Below are 23304 nucleotides of genomic sequence, written 5' to 3'. Positions count from 1 at the left end.
CTCCCCTGAGTTGGTTATTCTTCCAAGCGGAGAACCCTCCCAGTGTCTTTGTTACACAAACACAACAGTTTAGAGTGATCTCTGGAACCTCCTGACTGTATGCCGATTTAGGCAAGCTGAGCTGAGTAGGAGGGGAGAGTCTTTATTTGCTGATAATATATATTAGGATTATCAGACTTGGCTAGGAGGGTTAGGACATTCCTTAGCTTTTAGGACATTGATTGCTTCCTCTTTCATGACAAAAACACATTTATTATTAAGGGTATTTAGAGATACTGAGCAATCAAAAAAATTGTGCAATAATATATAATCAAAACAGGATCAAAAGTCAAATGAACTGAGGCTACACTTGATAACATGAATCCAGGCCAAACACAAACTGGACAGGTCCAGGAATTTACTAATTGTTACCAGGGAAAAGTGAGTAATATACCTGCAATGCAGCTTAGACTTTCTTTGCAGTTGTTTTTTCTGACTATTGCCTCATAGTGCACTTTCACTTAAGCAATGTTAAGCTTGCTTTTTTTTTTTTTTAACAGCACAACAAAGCTAATGAACTTACTAAGGAAAAAAAAAAACCCACAAAATAAACAGAAAAAACACAGCCAAAACACAAAACCAACCCCAAAACTCAGCAGTGTTAGAATAAATTCTCCTGATTATTAACTGCAATAAAATTGAACAATGTGGAGAGACTTGTGGGTACTAAACTTAATGCAGAACATGACAGCTTGAGTTCATCTTATATTCAGTGAAGTCTGCACAAATGTTACTAAAATCCCAGAAGCATTCAGCTGTTGCTTTTTCCCAAGACTCACATTTTTACATTTTTTTAAATTCCAAACAATGGAGGCAAGAGGGAATTATTATCTGAAGGAATGAAAAATATTTGGTAGCCACTCAGTATCAAGAAGCGAAGACAGGTGAAATTGTTAGGTTAAATCTAGAATCCATTTAAAAACTGTGTTTCAATTTTATAGCAGATCACATGCTGTGAGAATCATGTTTTTCACTGCTAAACATGTGGTGCTCTGCAACTGCATCATTTTTTCCTCTTTCCTCCTAAAAGCAAGGAAGAAATATTTTTATTCTTTCCATGTTTGACTTTAAAATAAGTACTTATTTTTCCATGTTTCTTCTTATTTTTCCATAATCTTTAAACCAAAATACTGCCAGATTCTCCTGCCCTGTGTTAAGTCATTTTTCTGCTACGTCTCAGGTTACTGCTACACACTTTTAGTGCTTAACAGGTCACTCTTTCTGTTATGTGTGTTTTTAGGGAAAGAAGAAGAAACTATTTACCTTTGAATGGACTAACATAAAAAAGTAAAACATTGTTTTCCCTTGTGTTCTCCATTTAAAAATAGCGACTATGACTCCTTTTAAGGTAGGGAAAATACACCCACATTTACTAAGAATGTATCTAATTTTCAGTATTTCTCTTTATAGTTATACAACAAAGGTTCCATCTTGAAACAGTTCTTTTGAGAATGGACGATAAATATTATTGTATTATATTTACTTTCTTAATACAATAAGCCAGGTATTATTTCTTACTCAAAGTTCTACAGATAACTATGATTTCAAAATATGAAATTAAAAATATCTGTAGATGCCTTTCTAAACCTCTTACTCTTTCATCTTTCAGGAAGACAAATTTAATAGCTGTTTTCCATCAGTTTTCCATTTCTATTTAAAAGTCACATAGAAAAGTACACTTTATGGCATGTTATGTCATGACATAGCAGCCATGAATCAAAATAATGATGTATATAATATGGCCCAAGCCTTCTCAAATACTGTGAAATTCTTTACTTGAAAAAAAAAAAAAATCAGTTTAGTTTATTTTTCCCAGTCCATTTCTACAGAAGAATATAAAAGAGGTAAAACAAGAAAAAAGGTTTCTCAAGTCTTCTTTTTCAGGCTATTTAAATAGAATGACTTCCAGAACTAGTGTTCAGACTTTTAATGATATCTCAAGCACATCATTACTCTATTACTGAGTCATGCCAGAAGGACAGAATTAACCAGCAGCTATTTTTCATGGCTCAGGAATGTAGAAACTCCCAAGGTGAGCTTTTCTATTTGGGACAAGTCTGTATATATTTTAAGAATTTTACCCTTTTTATGCAAATTCAATTTAAACATTCAGTGGAAAAAGCTGTGTCACATAATCACAATGAATAAAATACTGGGGTGATATGTTACTACTCTTCAGAATATGCTTTAGTATTGTTCATTATAAAATTCAAAACTTTGCTTAAAATGCTCAAAATGTAATTCCACAAATAGGAGTATGTATGTAGAAATAGTCACTGGACAAACGTATTTTTAAAAAAGCGCCTTGTGCTAAGAAGAACCTGTATTCACACCCCAAACAGTTTAAGAAGTAAACTGAGATGCCAGTGTTAGAGGACTTGTCAGCCTTAGCTTCTTGTGTCGCCTGGAGGGAAAGATCAGCCTCTTAAAACAATCTTTAGCGGACAAAATCCTCCCTGAGAATTGTCAGCTTCTCCTCATTGAATGCACATATAGCCTGGAAAGATCACACTCCAGTCACGAGCACTTTATTTATATGAATCAATTTATGAGAAGATAAATCTAATCCTGATATGTGCAGAAGTTCACCAATACTACCAGGTTGCCTCACTCACTTCCTCCCTTTTTTTTTGCTGGTGCCCTGCTTGTGCACATTGCTTATACATTCATTCATACCATTCTGGAGTAAAACATGAATTTCCTGCTGTGAACCAGATCACAGTCCATGATAGGACCCAGACTTTAAAGCACAGAAGTAAACCAGTCCAGAGCATTTGACTATCATGCTTTCTGCTGATGACATCAGAAAAACCTAGATGCTGCCAGCGGGATCAAAATTTCACCCACTGACATAAAAAACATACCAGCTAGATAAAACAGCTCTCCAGTGAGATAAGCATAATCTTTGAAAGAGGCAAAAGTAAAGACACCATGTTTGAAAGTGAGCCCTGAAAAAAAGAGGACATTTTATCTGGAGACATTTTATCTGGAGATGATACATGAAATAAAGCCATTAACTGTTTTAGAAGCAAGAGTGGGTTATTTAAGTGCTTAATTTTGGTATGAGGTCTGAGAAGAAAGGAAACCATCTGAAAGGATAACAACATTGTTTGATTCACATGACTCACGTTTCTTTGAGTGATTTAGTTCATCCTGCCAGAAATCTTGTGACTCATCAGCTAGATCTCAGTGTCTGCTCTGTTGTCTCCAATAGGAGCTGTATGTTACATGCAGGCACCGAGATTTGGATGTCTTCCACCTCAGCTACCAAAATCAGTAAGAATTAACCTAGAAGATCCTTGGAAAATTCTTTGGTCCCGGTTTAAGTGGACTGGCTTTTATTTCTTATTTGTAAGCATCATAAGTTTTAACGCTATGTATCGCTATTGCTTTCTACTATTGGGCTTTTGGGAGTTTTGCTTGTTTGTTTGAATGACCAGAGTGAACAAAAGTACATACAGGCTTTGGTTGGCTTAAAAATATTATTTGCTGCAGAATGCAGAGGCAATCTGCTGCAAACGCTTCCTGTATAGTTGAATGAATACGTGCATTGTCTACATTGACCCTATTTTGCTTGTAGACTCCACCTTTCCTCTTTTCAAGCCTTAAGTCTCTGAGTCCATAATTCAGAAGTGTCAAGCTACACATGAAGGATGATGGTTTATTAAATTTTCAAAATGCATTCCATATGTAACAGACCTTCTAGAAATAGTGAGAGCAGTTATTTGAAGTAAGGATCTTGCTTGTCCTGTTCAATCATGACTGCAATAGCTGCAGGCAATTGCTTTCCCTATTGGCCAGTCTGAATTATTGACTGGATTAGTAGATTGGGTGCAAGTTAAGGAACTCTCTTCTTTCAATATTTCTGTAAGACAGCAAGTGCAATTCTCCACTGTGGCTGTGGTCAATCCAATAAAAAAGAAGGTTAAATAAAATTAAGATTGTTCTATCCCTGAACAGAAAAACCAATGAAATTCACAGCTGGGCTAGACGCTTAATTTAGCCCACAGTACAAATGGAGAAAAATGAACTAATGGTAGAGTTAAAACAGTATGTCAGATTTAAGTCTCCCACACTTTGTCAATTTGGAATTAGAAGACTTTTGTATTGCTTTAGTGTATATTTTTTATTTGTCGGTAAACAGAACGCCGTTGTTTCAAGATTTTTTTTTTCTTGTGGAGGATTAAAAACCATATTTCTCTGTCCTGGTAGGCATAAAAGCAGGAACATGCATATTATTTAGCTGTTTCCTTAGCTTGTCACTTGCCATCACTCCTGACACTGGAATCAGCTCACGCTAATTAAAGTTTTTTGTTTGGTTTGGTTTGTTTTCCAGTAAAAGAAGGTATTTAAAACAGAACTAAAAGTAACTGCAGTTTCTTATTTCAGTATTAAAATAAAAAAGACAAAACCAACAAACAGCTCAGAGGTTACTTGACAGGTACAGCTTGACAAGTAAATACTCAGTTGCAAAGCTCATTGCATTTGCCACACAAAGAAAAAGCAGAAACAAAAGAGTTATTTGAGATGCTATAGCAGTTTCATTTATGCTCACCACTAAAAATTATCACATTTACCACGGTTTTTACCATGGTAGCTGAGTTACTGCAGCTATTTACCCATTAATTATGAGAAAGAGGCATGTGCAATCTCCTATTGCATTGTAGCTGCTGATTCATATTGATTACTTAATGGTGACTGCAATGTCAAAATTAGTTGCTCAAGAATTTTTGCAGCTAAAATGAAGATTGTGAGCATTCTGCAAATCAATTATAAACATAGTTGGAACACCTACTAAAGCTGAGTTTATGACTGCTGTGTGTCACTGGAGCCACACAATGCAGCCAGAGTACAGCAGTAAATCTGGCCTTTGGTTTTAATAATCTATTTTAGATGTTTATATTGTTTCCTATGCTGAATATGGGAGCAACTTCCATGTAGTGTGAATGATAACACCCTTTCTCTGACACTATGTATGCTGTGGCAGGAGCACAAACACACACATTTCCCCCCTTACTCCTGCCCCCCAACAAGGGTTAGGGCTGTTAACGTAGTGGCCACCAGCTCTTCTGTGCCCTTGTTTTCACACCACTGGTGGTGCACCGTGGCTGCTACACATATGCACCCTGCTTGGGTGCAGACCAGCACACACCCCCCAGCCTCAGTGGCAGGAAAAGGGAGTGGAACCCCTGGTCAACAGACAGTGTCCCCAGACAACGGGGCTCCTCAGGCAGGGGGAGCCTTGGGACCATAACCAATACATGACCACAGTTCGGATCTGACCAGGCTATAAAATGGGGCCCCCGCCAGACACCCTCTTTGAGCAGTTCTCCGTGGAGCAGTGGATCTATGATTGGAAGCCCTCCCGTTAGGACTGGGACGCCACGCAAGGAAACTTCACAGGAGTGAGTGCCCTCTCACGCCACCACTTGGTGAGTGAATACTTCTTCTGGGTGAGCCCTCACCTCTTTTGGGTGAGTGATTACATCTTCTGAGTACCCTTGAGTGAGAGGGCTTCCTTTGTGAGTGAGTGTGCGCCCACTTTGGAATCATCATTCCTATGTGTGGTTATTCTTACTTCTTGTTGTCTAGTAATAACTTCCCCAACTGGTACACTGAACCTATAATGTACTAAATTTTATTGGAGCTACCCCTGTTGTCTCCTTGGTTTTGTATGTTTTGCTTTAGTTATGAATTAAAGGTTGTTTAAGTTTATTATCTGTGCAAAGTCATTTTGGGGTACCTCCGTAACATATGCAAGGTACTGAAGACTCATTTTTATATCCATGCTTTTCTTCTTTGCCTTTGCCTTTCCCTTCTTAGAATTCTATCACCACATGTTACTGAAAAGCCTGTTTAGAAAATACTAAGAAAGTACATTCCCAGTATTTGTGATGCATGATCTGAAGAACATTTTAATGCATTAGAAGGAGTAAAAATGAATGATGCATTATTTTATATGTAATTAATTATAAATAGACATAATAAGGTACTGAAATATAAAGGGAAGTTAGATAAAACTTAAGAACAACAGAGGAAAAAAGAAAGATATCCTTTATAATGCATATTATACATATCATGGATAGGTGGAATTATTCTCACTAGCACCTTAAACAGAAGCTATGGATGAGACCAGAGGGAATTTGTTCCCAAAGAGGTCTGGACAAGCTCTGCAGCAGCTCTGTGAAGAATTTTCCTATAAGTCAAGCCTTCCATTACAAGTAACAGCTCCGAATATAATTCTGAAAAATCTAAAACCAGTTATGAATCTTAGATGATTAAAAATGGGTTTCACAAAAGCCTATCTATTGAGCAATGCTCTGAGAAGTACCCACACGTTACTGGAAAAATCCCGCCTCTAAAATTATTTGGCTTCTAGCAACTTCCATGGATCCTGAGCTTCAAAAAAATACCTTCAGCTGCAATTGATAAAACTGTTTAATGATTCAGTTTCACATTTGCCATCTTTCTGATTTTCCCAGAAAATATTTAACTATTCCACAAAGTGAAATTATTCAGAAACACAGAATATCTCAAGTTGGAATGGACTCATAAGGATCATCGAGTCGAACTCCCTGCTCCTCACAGGACTACCTAAAACTAAACCATATGACCAAGAGCATCATCCAGACACTCCTCGAACTCTGACAGGCTTGGTGCCATGACCGCTTCCCTGGGGAGCCTGTTCCAGTGACTGATCACCCTCTCAGTGAAGAACCTTTTCCTAATGTCCAATATGAACTTCCCCTGATGCAGCTTCATTCCTTTCTCTCATGTCCTATCACTGGTCATCAGAGAGACATCAGCACCCCACCTCTGCTGCTCCACTTGAGGAAGTTGTAGACTAAGATGAGGTCACTCCTCAGCCTTCTCCATGCTGAACAAACCAAGTGACCTTAGCTGCTCTTGGTTAGTCTTGTTTTCAAGGCCTTTCACTATCTTGGTCGCCATCCTCTGAACACACTCCAATATCTTGATGTCCTTCTTGTACTGAGGCACCCAAAACCTCACACAGTACTCAAGGTGGGGCCACACCAGTGTGGTGTACAGCAGGACAATCACCTCCTTTGACTGGTTAGCTGTGCTGTGCTTGATGCATCCCAGGGCATGGTTGGCCCTTTTGGCTGCCAGGGCACGTGGTTGACTCCTATTCAACTTGCCATCAAACCAGATCCCCAGATCTCTTTCTGTAGTAGCCATTCAGATTGTCCCATGTCAGCCATAATATCCTATAATCTAGTTACTGAATGTATTAATTTAAAACAACAAACAGAACTTAATTCATTCTTGCTATATTTTGATATTTACTTGTCTCGTGATGTGCTAGTTAAGGTGTATAGAGTAAGTGCTTAGGAGAGCACTTTTTGTTACCTGAGTATCTTCAGGATGGAGCCCAGTAAGTAAACCTGAGCTGCGACTGCTGTTGAAAAAGGTGTCAACAGAAGAAACAAGCAGAGGAATAGTTGACTGGAGGTCTTGAATGGGTTTACCCTCGAGCTAGTACATACTTGTAAGCCTATAAAAAGGTCATCACTTCAGACCTTTATACACACAAAGGGTTGTACTGACAGACAAACAGACATGCTTTTTGGATAGGTTTAGGGACTTAAAATGCAGTTAAATGCCAAATCATGCCTATCTAAATCTAATTCTATGAACCCTTTCACAGAAGAAACATAAAGTAGTTTTTTTTAATTCTGCTTCTCCCTTTATGATGCTATGTATGTTCCTGTGGTTAAGCATATTCACAACATGCCTTGTAAGAGATAGAAATAAGTATACTTGTTTTAGAACCACTTGTGGACAGATTCTGAAGTCCTTCAGTTGTAGCTTTCTACTAAATACTAGTTACAGCTTGCCATGCAAAATTATACTAAACTTAAAGTGATTGCATTTTATTATACATTGCGATGTTGAATAATATTCTTTGCCTTGTGGAAAAGTGGGCAATATAATACTTTAAGTACCAGAACATAAGAGACATCAAAGAATTAAATTTAGCTCAAAATTATGTAAAATATTGTATTCATTCTAAATTTCCATTTCCAGGATCAATATTCAGTGGAGTGTTCTTCAAAGGGATTCTCTATTTTCCTTCTTTTCCTGGGTCCCTTCTTTTTACTTTCCTCTCGATATTAAAACAGTTCCTCAGCTGAATCAGATCTTTCTGGTTAGTAGCCTGCAGTGCACTGTCTAAGGAGGATTTAGGTGGATGCAGTAGAGCATATTCTTATGACCTACTTCTGAGTTTCAGATAATTTGCACATTACCAGAGTGGGTGTCACAGGATTATTCTCTATGTTCAGGTTCCATGGTTCCAGATGTGCTGCAGCTGGAGCTAACTTGAATTTTTTCCACCATGATGTACATAGTTTTGTCACATCTAACACCTAAAGAAGAATGCTAGAGGAAAGGTGATTAGCTATAGTCAACAGGCAGATTAGCTTGAGCTGTCTGAAGGTGAGTCACCACCAGTTTCAGGGCCTGAAGTCAGTGCATGTTCATTGCTTTTAACTTCGCTTTCTGGGAGGAAACAATTAAAGGCAGAGCCTACAACTCATTTCCCCACAGGCAACACACTGTTCTGCCTCACCACCACAAATCTGGCCATTACTAGGTCAGCCTGCATTTTCCATTTTTAAGCCTTGGTGTTCTTTCTCCTTTTCTGATTTAACATTAGTGAACAACAACAGCAGCAACAACAAAACCTCCCAGAAAACAGCCCTGAAAACAAAGAAACCAAAACATGATTCAAGTACTTGTAGACATGAAGAAATCATTGGTTTCCTTAGCAACTGAATGCAGTTCTATATTAAGAACAAGTAAGTAATTAACCCTCTAATGTGAGATAATGCTGGAAACACACGTTTATGTCTGCATTAATTTTTGGCTAGTGCTCTAGCATATTAAAATTTTAAATGATAAAGGCTAATCTCAGGTTAGCCATCTTATTAAAACAACTGGGAAACTCCCTGCAACAGTGGTATATATCATGAATAGAATACATCCAGATTGTAAATTGTAATTTCTGGTCCTGATAGAAGCAGCTGTGCAGTCCTGTAATTTGATTACACTGTAAGATGGCTTTCTCTCCTCTTGTGCATACAGCTATGATATGTCTTAATAGTTGTTTGGAGTGACACAGTATTATAGATTTTCTGTTTCAGTTTCTGCTAGTAGTTTTTCCTCATCCTCCACTGGGAAGTTAAAAGAATCATGTGTTCAGATATGCATTTGGGTGTGAATAAGTCCTGTGCTATTAAAATCTTTACAACTAGGATTCAGAAATACATGCTTTGACAGATAGAAGATTCATGGATTCATGATTCAGTGGAATATTTAAACATGCCACAAACTTTAAGAACCAGCACAGTTTTACTGATTTCTCAGTTATTACCTATCATGTTGTAACAAATGTCTAACCATGTGGCTTGTCCATCAAAGTACAGAATTTTGCAGACTTATATGTGGTTGTGGTGTAATCACCTGATTTCAGAATAATTCCTCTTTATGTAGGTGTTTAATGTGGTGCAAAATTTGAACCTTATATACTATATTGAAAAATGTTAACTATGATTTATAGAAATGACTGCCGTATATACAAATCTCTTTAGAGGATCTGATTCTATTACACTGCAAACATACAAATTTAGGCTTAGTGACTGCTAATTATTAAATAATGACGGAATAATACAGGTTGATTTTAGTTCATTTTTACTGTAAGAATGGTCACACCTGATATATAAAATCCAAAAATAAATATTATTTAGGAGCTTGATTTGTGTATCACGTTAATGAACTTTTTGCTTTCTTGTTCATTATTTTTCTAATACTGTTGAGTAAAATACCAAACAAGGAAAATTAGTCTACTTCAGTAATATTTGTGTAACCCAGCTGTCTTTTGTAGGATTTTCTCAGCATTAACAAAAGACAGGATTTCACCTTCTAGTCTAATGTCTTCCTGGTGTATCCTTATTGGCTTCACAGGAGTTTTATACCAAGAATACAGCTGGCCCCTTCTTCTTTCATGGTGCTGTGCCAAGGCTTATTAGAAGGGAAGTCAGACTGAACTTGCTTCTGAAGCAATGACAGGAGGTACAGCATTTCAATGTACTCTCCACTGTAAGGAATTTTGATCAGGCTGGTTCAAAGTCGCTATGTAGCCCTATTTCTAAACTGTATCTAACTGTCAAGATGGCTGAGATTACATATTAGATATGGTCACACTTCTGCCCCGTCTGGCTGATCAGATCTTATCAAGGTGAGGTTATTCAGTTTCTCTATTTTTTTTTCTTCTTTTTATTGTAAGAGAGAAATGCATTATAAGGGTATAGGCTATACACAATACTTTCTAAATAGAAGAAATAGAATTCTAGACTTTTTCCTACATAGTCACAGACAGTATAATCTCTCAAAGTTTTGTTCCTTTCCTCATATAAGAAAACAGATATAAAAAATTTTGATGTAGGATTCTGTCATGATAATTATCATTTATAGTTTATAAATGGTATGTGATGTGTATGAATACGTAAGTGAAAATCTGTATGCAGATGTGGGGTTTTTTTGTTTGTTTTCTTATGGAAAATAATCTTCTATCACTAATGAAAAGCTGTCCACTTTGGAAGCTCTAGGTCTTAAAATCTTTACAGTCAGACTGAAACAAGTGTAAAAATCTCTTAATTTTCAGTGAAAAAGTTTTTAGTTATACTTTAAAAGAGTACAGTACAAATATAGCTGTCTTAGTTCTATATACACAGTGATGTTTTAGCAGACTATCTGCTCGAACTGATCGTAGAAAACCTAGATTTGTACATACAGTTTTCACCCGAGGGGGCTAAATCACTTGTTCTCTGGCCTAGAGCATTAATACATAAACACGTATAGTGTAGCTAAGGAGTGGGAAGGGAGGAAGGAAGGAGAAGCAGAGAAAAGGAGAGAAAGAAAGAGGAAACAAGAGAGAGAAAGAAAGAAAAAGAAAACAATTTCATATGCTTCTGTTTGTCAACTTTATCTTTGATTGTTGCATAGTCTTATCTCTCTTTTGTCACTTGTCTTTTATGCAGTTACCTCTTAAGGATGAAAATATTCACTTACTGTGTAGTCTGTTATAGTGGATTGTGACTGTCATCAGCCATCTGAATAACAGAAAGAACAACCAGTGGTAATGCCCTCAACTCCTCTACAGTAAGCAGCGCAGTCTGGAGTAGTTAAGACCATCAAAAAATCCAGTGAATATGCCTTTCTTCTCTGTTGTCATTGGATGTTCCAGTGAATTCCGACACATTTATGGGGGATGCATGGGCTGAAAGCAGCCCCACAGAGAAGGACTTGGGGATACTTGTGGATGAAAAATTGGACATGAGCCAGCAATGTGTGCTTGCAGCCCAGAAAGCCAACCGTATCCTGGGCTGCATAAAAGGAAGCATAACCAACAGGAGGTGATTCTGCCCCTCCACTCCACTCCCATGAGACCCCACCTGGAGTACATCATTTTCATGAGTACCCCACCTGGCCAGCATACCAAGGGAGTTGATTGTCCCCCCCTGCTCCGCTCTGGGGGTGCTGGTCGACAGCAGGCTCCACAGGAGCCAGCAGTGTGACCTGGCGGCCAAGAGAGTAAACATCACACACAGCTTCACCATCCAGTCAAAACAGCTGATTATCCTGCTGTATTCAGCACTAGTGTGGCCTCATCTGGAGTACTGTGTGCAGTTCTGGGCCCCACAATTTGAGAAGATTGTTAAAGTACTCAAATACACCCAGAGGAGGGCAACAAATCTGGTGAAAGGGCTGGAAGGAATGTCCTAGGAGGAGCAGCTAAGGACTTTGGGCTCATCAAGTTTGGAGAAAAGGAGGCTGAGGGGTGACCTGAGGAGGGGAAGTGGAGAGGGAGATGCTGATCTCTTCTCCCTGGTATTCAGTGGCAGGACACACGGGAATGGTTCAAAGCTACTCCAGGCAAGGTTTAGACTGTACATTAGGAAGTATTTGTTTACCAAGAGGGTGGTCGACCACTGGAACAGGCTTCCTATAAAGAGGTGGTCGATGCCCCAGGCCTGTCAGTGTTTAAGAGGCATTTGGACAATGCCCTTAATGACAGGCTTTAACTTTTGGCCAGCCCTGAAACAGTCAGGCAGTTGGACTAGATGGTCCCTGTAGATCCCTTCCAATTGAAATAGTCTATTCTCTTTATCTAATTAAGTCTACTAAGATTACCAAAAGTTGGTGACAGTTCTGATCTTGTGTTTTTTCCTTGAAAATGAAACAAAACAAATGCACACTAAACAATGAGTTGAAAAAAGTTCCAAGATAGAAGTTACCTTCTGTTTCAATGCTGAATCCTGATAACAGAAATTGGCACTGCAGTGCCAAAAAACAAAACCAAAAAACTGGCGCTATTAGAAAGCTGTTAAAATCATGTAGCACTCACTGCAGTACTGAAAGTCTAATATAAATTCTTATCAGTGTATCCCTAGGTCATTATTTCATTGGAGTTTCTTGCCACGTACATGATAAAACCCTAAACCTGTTTGAAGGGTTTCTAATTAAATGCTTTTTGTTGATAATATTAAATATATTCAATAATTCAGTAAATTAATATTTTAATACAGTGTGAAACCTTTGTTTAGATGAAGACATTCATATTTGCTGTAATAATTTAAATAAATGTCTTCCTTCAAAAAAAAAAAAAGTTGAATTTCTGAGACAATTTGAGATTATCAAGTAACGTAGAAAATACTGGAATGTCAAAGGTAAATAAAACAAAACCAGGCAAACCTACCACAAGACAATGAAAATCACATTATAGTGAGGAACATGATATTACAGTCAACACAGCTGCACTTGTTTATATGAAAGTTAAGCCTTTTTAGTATTACTTCATGAAATTTTAAACCATTGAACATCTTCCCTTCTAAAAATCTACAAAAAAAGAGAAAGAAAAAAAAAAGCAACAAAAAAAAACAGGAAAAAGAATACCTCTAGTGAAACAGATAAACAGTCTAAATGTAAACCAAACACTGAAAAAAACAAAATTAGTATTTGACTTCTAGTGCATGACAACTGAGGATCATGAAAAGTTTATCCTTTAACAGCTGGTAATAAGCTGACAAAAAAGTTTGAAGCAGTATGTCTGAGACATGACCAAAAAAAAAGTTCTGATTTTTTTTTCTTTTATTCCTTATGACATAAACATTGCCTGCTACCTGTTCAAATCTTTTGACAGTACTATTTAAAATAACAAAAGGAAGTGAATTCTGTCTTTCTCTGGAAAGTAATACATCCTTTGCACCTTGGCAGTGCAAACTCATCATGCTGTCTTCTTGCCAGCTGTTTGTGGGAGATTAAGTATCATCATGTTTTGGACTATCTCATAAAAATTGTCATAAAGGTACTGGTGATAACAGATTATCAATGCCATTATCCTCTCCTGAAGAGTATATTAAGTACATAGATTAAGCCATCCATTCTTCAGAGCTTTTTGTAAGAATCTTGTTCACAAAAAGACCATTCATAGAAAGTATTGTAAGAGAGGCAGACAAAAAATATCCAATTAACATGAGTGATGAAAGTGCTGAGAAACAGTTACTGAGAGTCCTGAAAACAGCAGGAAATGTAGAGGAACACTAGAGAGAATTTGTCAAAGTTTAGGGGAACACTGCTAAGAGAGCATGGGAAAAAAAGAAATTAACATATTAAAGACTTGGCTTAGTTCTCTTGTCACTGAAAACAAAATAATCATGCAGAAAAAAAAAAAACAAAAAACAAAAAAAACCCCAAACTCAATTTGTTGCTTTGTTTCCAGTGACACAACTTGTGCAAAATGACTCAAAGAGGAATGGATATGATCATGAAAACAACAGACAGAATACGGGTAGTATCAATATGGCTGTACATCTAGTTTAGGCTGTACATCTAGTTTAGGCTGTACATCCAGTTTAGGGCACCCAGGAGTATTTCCCATTTCCTATACTTGTGTTTTAGGCAAATCTCAGCCTTGGTGTGAGAATTAGACCTGAGAGAGTTCAGCCTCCTTCTCACCCTCACAATTATTCTCATAGAAAGGAAATTCTGGAGACCTCAGTCTTTACTAGGAAGACCAGAGACCAGGGGGAAAATCTGGAGAAAGGAAGATGTACCGTTGTTGGAAGAGGATCAAGTCCGGGAACAGTTAAGCAAACTGGACATACATAAGTCCATGGGCCTTGATGGGATGCACCCATGAGTGTTGAGCTCGCTCGCAGATGTAATTGTGAGGCCACTCTTGATAATCTTTGATCAATCATGGCAATTGGAAGAAGTTCCTGAAGACTGGAGGAAAGAAAATGTCACTCCTATCTTCAAGAAGAGCAAGAAGGAGGACCCAGGGAACTACAGGCCAGCTAACCCAAACTTGATTCTTGGGAACGTGTCAGAGCAACGAATCCTGGACACCATTTACAGGCACACCAAGGACAAAATTAATCAGGAGTAGTCAGCATAGATTTACCAAGGGGAAGCCATGCTTTACAAACTTGAGAAACTTCTATGATGAAATGACTGGCCTAGTAGATGAAAGAGGAGCAATGGATATTATCTACCTGGACTTCAGTAAGGTCTTTGACACCATCTCCCATAAGATACTCATAGACAAGATGTTTAACTATGTACTATCTCAGTGTACTCCAAAGGTTGATACTGGGTCCAATCATGTTTAACATAGAATCATAGAATCACAGAATTGTAGAATGGTTTGAGTTGGAAGGGACCTTTAAAGATGATCTAATTCAACTCCCCTGCCATGGACAGGGACATCTTGCACTAGATCAGAGTGCTGAGATCCATGTCTAACCTGACCTTGAACATTTCCAATGATAGGGCATCCACAACTTCTCTGGGCAACCTGTCTCATCACTGCCCCTTGCCCTGTCACTAAAGGCCCTGGTAAAATGTTTCTCTCCATCTTTCTTACAAGCCCGCTTTAAGTATTGAAATACAGCAATAAGGCCTCCCCAGAGCCTTCTCTTCTCAAGGCTGAACAACTCCCAGATCACTCAGCCTTTCTTCACAGGAGAGATGTTTCAACCCTCTAACAATTTTCATGGCTCTCCTGTGGACCTGCTTTAACAGGTCCATGTCTGCCTTGTACTGGGGACCCCAGCACTGGATGCAGTACCCCAGGTGAGGTCTCATGAGAGTTGACTAGAGAGGAGGAATCACCTCCCTTGATGTGCTGGCCACGATTCCTTTTATGCAGCCCAGAATATGGTTGGCTTTCTGGGCTGCAAGCACACATTGCTGGCCACGTCCAATTTTTCATCCACCAGTATCCCCAAGTCCTTCTCTGCAGGGCTGCTCTCAACTCCTTCATCCCCCAGTCTGTAGTGTTATTGGGGATTGCCCCAACCAAGGTGCAGAACCTTGCAGTTGGCCTTGTTGAACATCATGATGTTTTCACACAGATTTACTCCTCAAACCTGCCAAGATCCCTTTTAATGGCATCTCTTCACTCTATCGAACTAACTGCACCACTTAGCTTGGTGTCATCTTCAAATTTGCTGAGGGTGCACTCAGTCCCACTCTGTCTCATTGATCAAGACATTAAATAGTATTGGTCCCAGTACGGACCCTTGAGGGGCAGCACTTGTCACTGGTTTCCGCTTGGACATTCAGCCATTGAGTGTAACTCTTTGTATGCAACCATCCATCCAATTCCTCATTCATCTAACAGTTCATCCATCAAACAAATATCTTTCCAATTTAGCAACAAGAACATTGTAGAGGATCATATCAAAGGCCTTACAGAAATCCAGGTAGATGATATCCATAGCTCTCCACTTGTCCACTGATGCAGTCACTCCATTGTAGATCACCACTAGATTAATCAGGCGCAATTTCCCCTAGGTGAAGACATATTGACTGTCTCTAGTCACTTCCATGACTTCCATATGTTTTGACATATCTTCCAGGACAATCTGTTCCATGTTCTTACTGGGCACAGAGGTAAGGCTGACCTTACCTTCTCCTGAGAAGAGAAAAGAAGGCAAGGCTCAAGGGGATCTTGTTAATGTATATAAAAACCTGAAGGGAGGGTGCAGAGACAATGGAGCCAGACACTTTTTAGTGGTGCCCAGTGACAGGACAAGCAGCAATAGGCAAAACTGAAACACAAGAGGTTCCATCAGAGCATCAGGAAACACTCTAGGTCACCCTACTTGAACAGAGAGGTTAGACCAAATGACCTCCAAAGGTCCCTTCCAACCTCAGACACTCTGTGATTCTATAAGGTTAGACGGTACAGTCTCAGTTATGCTTAGTCGAGGGTGGGAGAGGGGTGGGTGGAAAGGGAGGGGGAGGAGGAAGGTTACTTGAGGCTTTACATAGTGTACCTGAACAGGTAAGTCTAGACACAACCAAAAAACCTTAAAAGGGTTTATACTTTATAAAGGAATGGCTGCTTTTCTCTCGTATCAAGACTATCCCTCTCTAGAGATTCCTTTCACAACCAGACCTATGAAGTTGAAACTATCTGTAAATGTCACAGTAAAAACATCAATTCCCTTTCAATATTAGATTTTAATAATTTTTTCTATATGTTACTTAAAGGATTGGCAAGGCAGATCAGATGACTGACTTTGTGCTTTGCCTTCTTTTATACTGTTGTTTTGGGTTTTTTTTACAAGTTTTGTCTGCATTGTGAGACTGCTCTGTTCTAGAATTTTGTAGGCTTTTATCAAGTGACTAAATAGTTTAAGTTTTTTTCTACGTCTAACACTATCACCACTCTAAGGAAAATCATACAACAGCAGGTGAAGATGCTGTATAAAAGAGCACAGTGTGAATAGACCATCTCACACTGCTCCAGCTTCACATCTTTCTTTGCTGTTTATAATAAGCTAAAGGATAGGCATTGGGAGGTCAGACACACATTGATTTAGTCTCATGATTGTGATAGTATGTTGACTACTGTGTGATCTTTGTTAAACAAAAAGATACAAAATGCAGCTCACCTCAGAAAATCTCTGTGGGTGGTTGAAGACAGATGCATTATCAGAATTGTATGAAGTGTGCTCATAGATCATGTAGTCAGGTGGCTGTGCACATATTTGCCAAAGTATTCATACAACCATTTTATTCCTTCATCTCAAGGTCTCTTTTATTCAGCTGGGTACTGTGTTGCATAGCCTGCTATGATGAAGTAAGTGTGTGCAGGAATGTGCACATTAGAGTGGAAGACTTACTGAAAACTCAACCTTGTCCCTTGTAACTGAACCCTCTTAGAATTTATGTGGAGCTGCGAAGGTTCAAGTAAGCAGGGCAATTTGATATTCATTCTGTAGGAATAAGAGATACTTAAGTAGCAGTATGCATTTTCATTGATAAACTTGTAGTTTGAATGAACAGGTTTTGACTGCAAAATATACCCTTTATTTTATCCCTCAAAGTGCATGCTAGTGGAAAAGCAGTATCATAGGGCATCCCATCATGGGGCACAGGGTATAGTCTCATTTAAATTACAGGAAGGTGGACCTTAGCACATCTAACTTCTACATCTGTTCACATCTAAAGCCACACATTTTTCCTTGATAAGTTCTTCACCTCCTATGTCAAAGAATCAGATCACACTTTGTTATGTGTGCTTCTTCATCATTGTCTTAACTGCTGTGATGACAGTTACAATTTTGGACTGCCTTCATGATGGGACCTCACAAGTCTGCCTATGTTAGCAAATTAGAAAGGTTCTTTTTGGGATGGTTTTATCTCATATCTGTAGTTAGTCGCGTGGTATGCACTGAGGTGATGACTGGTGTGTTCAAGGCTGTTCCTCTCCCACTAGTACCAAACATAAGTCACATACCAAAACTCTAGGTAGAGCACCCCAGGGCAAATAGGATGCACATCCATCCAGCATCTAGTGTTCTACACATGTTCAGGACTTTTTTAGCAATGGCAAGTTGATGTGGGACAGTTGGAAAAAAATATCTGTGTCCTAACACCTCGTAGATGTAGACATGTGGTAGGTGCCTCCCATCAAGAAGGAGCCAGAGTAGGGATGCTCCACAAAGGGTGATGAGCTGGGGGCTGAAACAAGCTGACTCATTCTCAAGCAGGAGAGCAACCCCACCCTGGCAGTGCACAGTCCCATAGCACCTGCACAGGGGAAGCAATGACAGGACAGTGACGGTGATGGTAACAGATCCCACTACAGGCCTACAACCAGCAGGTAAAGGCAAGGGTAGGGATTAGGTCACAGGTTATGCCGGGTTGTCTATCCAAGTCAGCAGCAGCAGGGGACGAGGCTGGCTGCTGACCTGCCTATGGTGTGTCTCAGACTTTGACTGGGTGCCCCAGGCTAAGCTGCAATAGTGTTTCTGAGCCATGGGCAGGGGTCCAAGGTGAGGCTGGGCAGGGTTATTGGAGCTTGTGGGTGTCCTCATGGCTGTATACCCGGTACTCACAATTGGCATGAAGTTCATTTCTGACAAATATGTGATGTGGTTGTGCGGTCTTAAAGCCATGACGGAACATGGGAAATCACACCCCAGCCCCTCTCTCCTTGTGCCATGCAAGTCACTAAAGACATATCCATATGCTGCAGTAGGAACCATTGTAGGACTGATGATTTCTTTTCTAAAGGCCAAAGACCTAAAAAGCCTGGGAAAGAGTTAGGGTTTATTATGAACCTATGATAAATTTGAACTAATAACTTTGAGAAAAACTCATACTCAACTACTATTCCCTTAAGACACCAAATAGTTTATGTAGTCTTATAAGGATTCTTAGAGTATTATGATAGATTAAGAGCAAAGTAAACAAGAGTTTTAAATGAGCTTACTTTAAAGAAAAAAATCCATTTTTATTACCTCACTCATGTCTCCGCAAATGTAGACAATAAAACCAGTATATAAAGGAAAAAGTTTACTTTTTTTGAACTTAGTTGTTTTGTTTTGCTTTCCTTTGTTTTGTACGGCCAATTAGTAAGACATTAGTGGCAAAACTGATGGTTGCTGACACTCTAATTTGGATGTTACTATATGAGTAACAGCGATGCCCTTTTACATATTCAAAGATTGCAGTATCTACCTGTAGCTCTGTGATATTCAGTTAGTCCTGTAGGGTAAGCTCTAATTCAGGCACAGTTCCAGCTAATGTAACAAGCCTTGCTTTCACTATCCACCATTTTCTTGAACAATATCCTTTGACACTAAATAACATTCCCTATTTCTTCACCACAGATGGGTTTAATTTAAAAACATAAGGAGAAATCAGAACTTTTTGCAGATCTCTGTCTTCCTGTGATATTAATTTAGATATTTCCTACTTCCTTACATATTCTTTTGTGTGTGAGAAGTAGTTCATTTTAAAGACATTATGATAAAGGAGCTCAAAAACCTAAACTTGTGGGGAGAAGGCAGAACTTGTTGTCAGAAGAACACCTAGACAAAGCAGAAACTTGTGACTAATTTTGCTAATGAGACTTCCACAGCCTTCATATAAAACTGAAAACATTCCAGAGATCATGGACACATGGACTCAGCAGCACTGCGAGCTTGTTATTTAATTTTCAACCATTAGGTAAATGGGATTATCATGATGGCCATGATAATTTCAGCGAGATCATTTACATTCTCTTCTTGTTTTTCATCTATCGCCTGAAATACAGGCAGTAGAATGCATAATAGCACTGTCTAGGAGTTTCTAACCCAGAATGGACAAAGCCATCAAAGTCCTCTGTATTTTATATGGTTCATAATCTGCAGGAGCCTATCCACTACAGATGTTTGCAGGAGGAATATTAATTTCAGAGGACCTTCAAGGAGGTTGGGCATGGTTCCAGAGGATGTATCTGATATAAATGAAAGGACTTATTCAATAAAAACCTACATCCTTCCCCTTTATGGTTTAATGTTGTCAGGTGTATAACCTTTTATTGGTTATCACATGCAAACAATACTGTCTCACCTAGAAAGACTGTCAGCAAGGCATAAATTCTGAAAAGCAACCAATACTTAAGAGAATTCCAGGAAGATTGAAGTCAGAGAAAGAAAACACTTTCAAATGAAGGACAAATTCTTCTTTCAGGCCAAATTCTTCTTACATGTGCATAGTATGCATAGTGAAAGCACGGTACCCAAGGAAACTTTCTTAACAACATTAGCTGAGATTAGGTACAGTCATGTTTCACAGCACTGGGAGAAAAGCCACTCTTGCTTTCTGGGGCCATCTGGAACTTCTCAAAACCCATTCAAATTAAACGAATGCAGAAGCCTTCTTCAGGCTGTGGTTTAGGGGCAGATTCCTCAGAGGAAGACAGACAACATAGCTATAAATCATATTGTAGTTTAGCACTTAAAAGCACCTGAGAAACCAAAAGTACTTCAACAGGTATGCTTAGGCCAACAAAAAGCAAAACAGGGCCACAGTCACCTCTCTCTCACTTTGAAAGCTACTGTAGGAATTGCGTGGCAGGTGGTATTGCATAGCTACAAGATTCACACTTCTTCTCCACAGGGTCAGAACAGTCTCACAATGCTTAATTTTTTACAAATTTGATGATTAAATGCATGTGGGCATAACTGACCTCATAACTCTTGAATTGCTGAGTACTTACTGGTAAAGACTCCATCCAAAGAGTTGCAAGTGATTCATGTCTGTTTACCGGTTACCAAGTAGTTCAGAGATGGATCCATACGATAGTGGATTTGCTGGAGGAATTGGGGGAAAGAAGAAGGACACAAAGACAATTTGACTTTGTCTCTTGCTTGATGGTTAGCTCACAGATAGAATTTCATGCAGTATTTGAATAATAATCCTGGAAAATTAAAGTCCTAAGGCCCCCAAAGAAAGTGCTTAAGAGACAAGAGCACAGGAATGATCTTGCCACACTGTCGAAAGACAGAGCAGTAGAGGGTTCCTCCTGATTTTTTTGAAACTACATTACCAATTTAAGTATATTTTATCTATAAATTTGCTGAGATATCGGTCATCTACCCAAAGTCTTCAACTGTATTGTTGCCTTTTATGTATAACTGATGTCTTGGCATATTTACATAGTCCAATTTTCTAGCATAATTCTGCTAAAGCTAGCAGAGTTAAATCAACAAACATGACACCTCCTTTGTGTTATGCTTTTACTGACAGAATCATAGACCTGTATTACCTATTCACTTGCAGTATTAGGCCTGCATTATAACACACTCGTTCAGAAATATACTTCAAAAGCAGTAAAGGTATTAACTATTTTTTAAAAGTGATTTGCAATAGTGGAGCACTGCAGAAATAAATATATTTTGGGGGAAACTTTAGCATAATTTACCAGGATTTTAAGCAAATGCATCTTGCTATTACAGTTATGGTATACCTGAAAAGCAGGACTGTGACAGTTTAATGCAAAAGCAATTATACTTTATGCTAGAAGTATTAAAAGTGTTTTCCAGTGTAGAAGGGAATAGTAAAAATCCCAGCATTTTAATAAATTTACTGCATTTTTTTCCTTAGGTCTTCAGTATCACCTGTCAAAAAAGCACAAGAACCAACCATATCATTTGGTTGATTGCAAAATGTAAGACTTTTATGTATAACTTCAGCTTGTGAACCCCTGATTTCTTTTCTTACAGAAATGCGAACTCCAAAGGTAATTTGAAGCCTGTAACAATAGACTCCGGTTTGGTTACTTGTCTCTCATGGACCTATTTAAAAGCACCCTACAGTCTCTGAAGACGGACTGTACAATAATAGACTTTCTGCATTCACAGTCCAGTTCTCATGCCTTCTGATTTCCTTCACTTCTTATCACTCATCATTCTCCAAAGTTTATTCTATTTGGTACCAAAGCACTCATTATCTTATTTCCAAATCTCAGCTATTACCATGCTAATTCTCTGTAGTCCAACACTTAAACGTCAAAAATACGTTAAAGCAACCCTAAAAGGCCAAGTTCTACTTCATTTTTATACAGACACAAATGGTTAAACTTTTAGTAACAAAAATTGACAGAGGAAATTCAAAGTGCCTTTAAGCACATAAACATCAACAATTTTACCTGAACGCAAAATGCATTCTGTAATTTTTTTCTCCATTCTTCAGCTCACCCACTCAAAGTAATTAGATACAGCCTTTTCATTTCTGAATTTTCAGTGGCGCTATGTTTTTAGCACATTTATTAAAAAGCACAAGTTGTTTTTTTGTTTTTTTTTTTTAATTCATTGATTGTTTTTCTTCCTATTTCTCTGCCAATTTAATCTCTGCTCTCTCATTGCTAAAGGAGTATCTGCAAGGTGAGACTCATGATCAAGTAGAGAATAACAATCCCAGTTATACTAACAGCCTTCTGAGACTGAAATTGCTTTAGCAGAGTATCTGGGTTACTTCAACATATTTCTCTACTGTCACTGTGGCTTTCCATAAGATAAAGCAAGCTTCAACATAAATGAATTACACTAATTACTACACATTGGAATATTGGAATACTATTTTCAATGACCACTCCAGTCTACTGTAAAATGACCACCATTAAGAAAAGATGGAAATAATATTTAGATTGCATAACAGTTATTTATATGACAGGTCTCTCTTTTTTCTTCATGATTGTCAAATTTATTTACAGATATTAAAAAAAAAAGAAAAGAAGACTGAATTGTGTGTGTGTTGGGGGTGGTGTTTGTTCTAAGCCAGTCCAACAAGGCTCCTGATGTTATTGCTTATCCCGCAATAGACAAGAAATGGCAGTAGTTGTTGCCTTAATACCTACACAGTCCCCGTTTCCAGGTATTTTTCAAATATGATATGTGAATTCTAAGCTCTAATATTGTAAATTGAAATAAAATAGTTCAATTAAGCTCATGCATAGATATTCCAAAACAGGGCAAAAGAGCAGCAATTATTTCATTGTATTCAATTGCACTATTTTTCCCATGATTTTTAAATTTATTTATTTTCATAGCATTGTTCATTTATCTTGTAATTTTTTTATCATTTCTCTATTGTGAGCTCACAGGCATTTGGCGTATATGATAGACCATACCATGAAAACATTATTTGAAAATTCTTATTTGATTCATGAAATTACTTTCGTCGTTGTCTTCACAAATTAATTAAAAGTTTCAGACATCATGTGAAATATTTGCAAGCTTAGGCATTGTACTATTTGACTGCTCTTCTCAGACATCACATGAAATACTGAACTGATTTGGCCATTACATGAAATCAGTAATATTACTCTTACAGTCATGTTTGTAATATTCATTTCCAATATTGTTGTAACAAATAGAATCTTCTATAAGGAAC

The sequence above is a fragment of the Larus michahellis genome, chromosome 1 (assembly GCF_964199755.1).
Source record: "Larus michahellis chromosome 1, bLarMic1.1, whole genome shotgun sequence".
Classification (NCBI taxonomy): domain Eukaryota; kingdom Metazoa; phylum Chordata; class Aves; order Charadriiformes; family Laridae; genus Larus; species Larus michahellis.
The sequence above is the reverse complement of the archived record's forward strand: the minus strand, read 5'-3'. Positions refer to the sequence as shown.